Raw genomic sequence first — 6,312 nt, forward strand, 5'->3', positions numbered from 1 at the left:
TAAGGGATCTCTTATATAACATCAAGTGAATAAATATTTGCATTATAGGGATCCCAGAAGGAGAAGGGGGGGGGGCAAAAACTTACTTGAAGAAATGAGAGCTGAAAAATTCCCTAACCAAGGGAAGAAAGCAGACATCCAGGTTTAGGAAGCCAGAGAGTTCCAAATAAGATGAACCCAAGGTGTTCCCCACCATGACACATCAAAAATCAGTGTCAAAGGCTAAAGAGAGAAAATTTTAAGCATGAACCAAAAAATTAAGTAGAAGAGAAACACCATAAGGTTATCAGTTGATTTTTCAGCAGGAACACTATAGGCTAGGAGGTAGCTGGCATGATATATTTAAAGAGCTAAAAGGAAAAAACCTATGAACAAGAATACTCTATCTGGAAAAAGGATACATCGTGAAAATAATAGAAGCACCCCCCTCCCCAACAAACAAACAAAAACCAGAAACACTACTGGCCAACATCCCTAATGAACACAGATGCAAAAATCCTCAAAAAATATTAGCTAATTACATTAAAAGGATCATTCACCACAATCAACTGGGAATTATTCTGAGAATGCAAGGATGGCTGAACATTCACAAATCAATCAACAAGATATGCCACATTAACAAAATTAAAAAATTCTCAACAGAGAAAAAGCATTTCACAAAATTCAATATCCATTCATGATTAAAAAAAAACCCCACCTCTCAATAAAGTGGTTTAAAGGGAACACTCCTCAACATGACAATGACTATATATGACAAACCCATAGCTAACATCACATTCAATGGTGAAACGCTGAAAGCTTTTCCCCTAAGATCAGGAATAAGACAAGGAAGCCCGCTCTTGCCACTTTTATTCAATATAGTACTGGAAGTCCTAGGCACAGCAAGCAGACCAGAAAAAAGAATAAAAGGCACCCAAATTGGTAAGAAAAAAGTAAACTGTCACTATTTACAGATGATATAATGCTATACACAGAAAACCTTAAAGACTCACCAAAAACTACTGGAAGTAATAAATGAATTCACTAAAATTGCAGGATACAAAATTAATACATAGACATCAGTTGCATTCTATACACTATTAATGAAGTAGCAAAAAGAGAAATTAAGAAAACAATCCCATTTACAATTGTACCAAAAACAATAAAATGCCTAAGAATAAATTTAACCCAGGAGATGAAAGACTTGTACTCTGCAAATTATAAATCACTGATAAAAATTAGAGATTACACAGGCAAATGGAATGATATCCCATGTTCATGGATTGGAAGAATTAATACTGTTAAAATTTCCATATTACTCAAAGCAAACTACTGATTCAATGCAATCCCTATCAAAACAGCATTTTTCACAGAACTAGAACAAATAATCCTAAAATTTGTATGTAATGACAAAATATCTCAAATAGACAAAGCAATCTTCAGAAAGAACAAAAGGTGGAGGTATCACAATCCCAGATTTCAAAACATACTACAAAGCTGCAGTAATCAAAACAGTATATGGCACAGGCACAAAAATATATACACAGATCAATGGAACAGAATAAAGAGCCCCAAAATAAACCCATGATTTTTTAGTTAATTAATCTATGATCAAAGGAGGCAAGAATGTACAGTGGGAAAGGACAGTCTCTTCAATAAATGGTGCTGGAAAAACTGGATAGTAACATGAACAAGAATGAAGCTGGACTACTTTTTTATGCCATATACAAAAATAAAGTCAAATGGATTAAAGACCTAAATGTGAGACCAGAAACCACAAAACTCCTAAAAGAAAACATAGGTGGTAATCTCCTAAACATCAGCCTTAGAAATATTTTTCTGAACCTGTCTCCCCAAAAAAGGAAAACACAAGCAAAAATAAATAATTGGGACTGCATCAAATTAAAAGGCTTTTGCCAGCAAGAAAATGAAAAGCCAACCTACTGAATGAAAGAAAATATTTGTAAATGATATATTCAATAAGGGGTTAATGTCCAATATATATAAAGAACTTACATAACACCAAAAAAACCAAATAATCCAATTTAAAAATGGACAGGGATCTGAATAGACATTTTTTCCATAGAAGATGGCCAATGGACACATGAAAAGATGTTCAACATCACTCACCATTGGGAAATGCAAATTAAAACCAAAGGAGATATCACCTCACATCTGTTAGAATGGCTAGAACAAAAAAATACAAGAAATAACAAGTGTTGGCAAGAATGTAGAGAAAAAGGAACTCTTGTGCATGGTTGGTGGGATTGTAAATTGATGTAGCAACTGTGGAAAATAGTATGGAGGTTTCTCAAAAAATTAAGCATAGATCTACCATATGATCCAGTAATTTTACTACTGCTTATTTACTCGAAGATCGGTAATTTTACTACTTCTTATTTACTCACTAATTCAAAAAGATATATTCACCTCTACGTTTAGTGCAGTATTATTTACAATAGCCAAGATGTGAAAGCAACCTAAGTATCAATCAATAGACAAATGGAGAAAGATGTGGTATATATACATGATGAACTATTACTCAGTCTTTAAAAAGAATGAGATCCTGCCATTTGTGACAACATGGATGGACCCAGAGGTTATTGTGCTAAGTAAAATTAGATACAGAAAGACGTATACCATATAATTTCACTTATATGTGGACTCTAAACCAAAACAGAAATAGCTCTATAGCTACAGAAAATAAATTGGTGGTTGCCATAGGGGAGGAGTTTTTGGGGTATAAACAAAATAGATGAAGAGGATTAAGAGGTACAAACTTCCAGTTATAAAATAAATAAGTCACAGGGATGAAAAGTACAGCATAGGAAATATAGTTAATAATATTGTAATAAGTTTGTATGGTGAGATGGTAATTATATCTACTGGGTGAGCATTTTTAATGTACATATGACTATTGAATCATTGTTGTACATCTGATATTAACATAATATTGTATGTCAACTCTACTTCAATTTTAAAAAATGATATTCAATGTAGCACTTATACATGTTTGTGAATGAATGAAAAAAATGTCCACTGGCATAAAAAAGTGTGGGTTTACTTCTCATAAACAAATATAATGATGAATTACAAATTCCTAGAAACTAGATTAAAAGTACTCTTTTAAAAGGTAGTTACTGATAACACATAACACAGGTACAGTATTTGAAAGAAGACTGGGGTAAAGAACATTAATGGATCATATGAATCTATTAGTGTCAATGCCAGGAGCACAGATTTCAGAGGCATATCCAGACAAAATGAAGCAAAAGTGGTGGTGATGGTAGTGTTAGGGACGGCTTATGATAAATTAAACCCCTGAAATCCCCTTGCCTTTGGCTAGGTGCATCAGTCCTTATTACACAATGTAATAAATTAGTCCTTAAGGAATATCTATAGCTTGTTGATTAGTCAATGTGTCTTTTAAAATTTTTGAAGTTATGATAAAAATACATAAAATTTACCATCTTAACCATTTTTAAGTGTACAGTTTAGTGCTATTAAATACATTCACACTGTTGTGCAACAGATCTCTCAGAACTTCTACATCTTGCAAAACTGAAACTCTACACACATTAAACAACAATTCCTCATTCTCCCCCACCTCAGGCCCTGGCAACCACCATTCTACTTTATGTATCTACCAATTGGACTATTCTAGGTACCTCATAACTGGAATCATGCAGTATGTATTTTTCTGACTGGCTTATTTTGCTTAGCATAAGGTTCATCCATGTTGTTGTTTATATCAGAATGTCTTCCTTTTTAGGGATGGGTAATATCCCATTGTATGTATACGCCACATTTTGTTTATCCATCTGTCAGTGACACTCGGGTTGCTTCCACCTCTTGCCGACTATGAATAATGGTGCTACGAACATGGTGTACAAATATCTCTTTGAGACCCTGTTTTCAATTCTTTTGGATTTATACCCAGAAGTGGGATTGCTGGATCACATGGTAGCTCTATTTTTGATTTTATGAGGAATCATATTGTTTTCGATAGTAGTTAATACCATTTTACAAATCAGTACACTAACAGTACACATGGGTTCTAGTTTCTCCACATTCTCATTAACACCTGTTATTTTCTGTTTGTGATGGTGCTGGTGTTTTATAGCAGCCATCCTGATGTGAGATGGTAGCTCACTGTGGTTTTGATCTGCACTTCTGTAGTAATTAGTGATGTTGAGCATCCTTTCATGTGTTTGTTGGTCTCCGTGTGTCTTTAAGATTAGCTATTATTTAGCTCCACAAGCCAGTAGCAGTATATGCAGCAAGAATAATTCCAACCTTTCTCTAACCATAAGAATCAGATCCAGGGGCTCTTTCTAGATGTTACAATAACACACAGACTCAATCATTCTTTAAGCGAAAAGGTTACCTACAAAGTATATGACAGAAGCAGGTGTTCACATATATCAGGCCAAAGGATTCTTTTATAGTTGACATAGACGTCTGCTGTTTTGCCTGCCTTGCACACATTTTTCCTTATTCTGGGAACATCTTGATTTTCCTTTGGGAAATCACTCCTCCCTTATTCACAGCCCATGTGATTCAGATTAGACTACTTCCTTACCTGGCCCAGCTCCAAGGCTGAGCAGGTGACTCAGGCCTGACCTGGCAGCGTATCTAATTGCTTCTGACCAAAGTGATTCATTTATGGATAAGCATGTGATACAAATTGGTAAAACCCAAGTAAGTCTTGAGATTCTTGCTAAAACTGGGAGGGAGGAGCACCCTTTCCATTAGGATTCCAAGAATAGGAAAAGCCTGAAGTTACCAGGGACCACCAAGAGAGATCCTTAGAGGAAAGCAGAGTTGAGAAAGATGAGAAAAGACATAGGCAATGATATTGTTCAAGCCCCTGTATTCAATTGTGCCAGAGGCCACTCCTACCTGGACATTTTAATTCCCTGAGGCAGTAAGTTATTTATTTTGTTTAAAGGAAATTGAGTTGGGTTGCTGCTATTTGCAACCCAAAGAATTTAATTAACATATGGCTCAAAGTAAACATAATTCACTTTTTAATAGTTCAATTATATATCTAAATTTCCCTGTCCAGTTGCCATACCATTTTCAAAACTCCACATCTTCTCATTTAACAATAGAGTAATTAACACAATTTTATCTTGCTCAATGTCTTATCAGTATCACCACAGCCAACCACTTTTTCCTTAATGAAACATGTCTGCCCTGCCTGCTATGACCCCACACCCTTGCAGTTTTCTTCCTACCTCTGACAGCTCCTTCTCTGCCTTCTTTGCTAGTTTAGCCTCCTGGACTTCCTCTTCCCTTATCCATTTTGCTACCCTCTCCCCAGGCAATCTTCACCACAACTCCAGTCTCAATTACTGTTTAAATACCTTTGACTCCTGAATCATATCTCTAGTGCAGACCTCTCTCCAACCTTCAAACAGGAAGGTTAATTGTTAAACAGTAAACGACGACATGTAGAACTGCCATCTCTGCTGGAGTATCTCAAAGACACCTCAAATTCAAACTATCCAAAACTGGGGCCGTAGCCATCACACACACACACACACACACACACACACACAACCCTCTCTGCCAGGCCTTGCTCTTCTCTAGAGTTCCCTAACCACAATGAGTGAGGCTACCTTCAGTTGAGCTGTATAAGCTAAAAACCTGGGTTTTCTTTCACATGCCTCTCTCCCCTACTGCTATTTCCAAACCACTACTAGTCATTGACTTTTTTAGCTTTTAAATATCTCTTCAATCAATCCATTTCTTTCCTAGTATAAGCTACCATCTCATCTCCTTTCTTGATATACTGAAATAGCCTCCTATAGTAGGCTTCCTGTAATCTCTTGCCCATCCCTTTCTCTACACCACTGTGAGAGATGCCATTTTTATCTAAAAACATAACTGGCTCTGTCACTCCCCTGTTTAGAATCCTTCAATAACATCCTATTTCTCTAAGGATAAAAAAACCAAATCTTTTATATGGTCTGCAAAGGAATAAATGGGAAGGGTGTCATATATAAACATCTGCATATCTACTTTGTAAATAGAAGACTTTTGAAGATCATAGACTGCCAAGAAATCATAAGAACCATTTAGGACCTGAAACATTTCAAGATGAAGGTTTAAGGGCACAGAAGAAGACTTTGATCTGGTAAAAATCTCTTCAACCCCCTCCTAGCCTTCCCTAATATGGATGTCGGGAGCAATGGAATCAATGGGTGTGTGTGGTCTTAGAAAAAGATCACAATTTTGGAGCCTATAAACGTCTTATACAACAACTCTCTTTGAATAAGCCCAGAATGCTTTCTCACTTTCATGGCATAGGGCACTTCATCAATATAC

At 36.0% G+C, this 6,312-nt stretch overlaps 1 protein-coding gene across 1 annotated transcript in view; it reads right to left on the bottom strand.

Moving 5' to 3' along the window:
- Positions 1-5,294, bottom strand: part of REC114 (REC114 meiotic recombination protein) — a 50,477-nt gene extending 45,183 nt beyond the window's left edge. The window contains exon 1 of the mRNA XM_041742597.1: positions 5,220-5,294. The gene's annotated coding sequence lies outside the window, so the exon portion shown is untranslated. The remainder of the gene's footprint in view (positions 1-5,219) is intronic.
- Between the last annotated feature and the right edge of the window lie 1,018 nt (positions 5,295-6,312).

This window comes from Vulpes lagopus, chromosome 2 (genome assembly GCF_018345385.1).
Source record: "Vulpes lagopus strain Blue_001 chromosome 2, ASM1834538v1, whole genome shotgun sequence".
Taxonomy (NCBI): Eukaryota; Metazoa; Chordata; class Mammalia; order Carnivora; family Canidae; genus Vulpes; species Vulpes lagopus.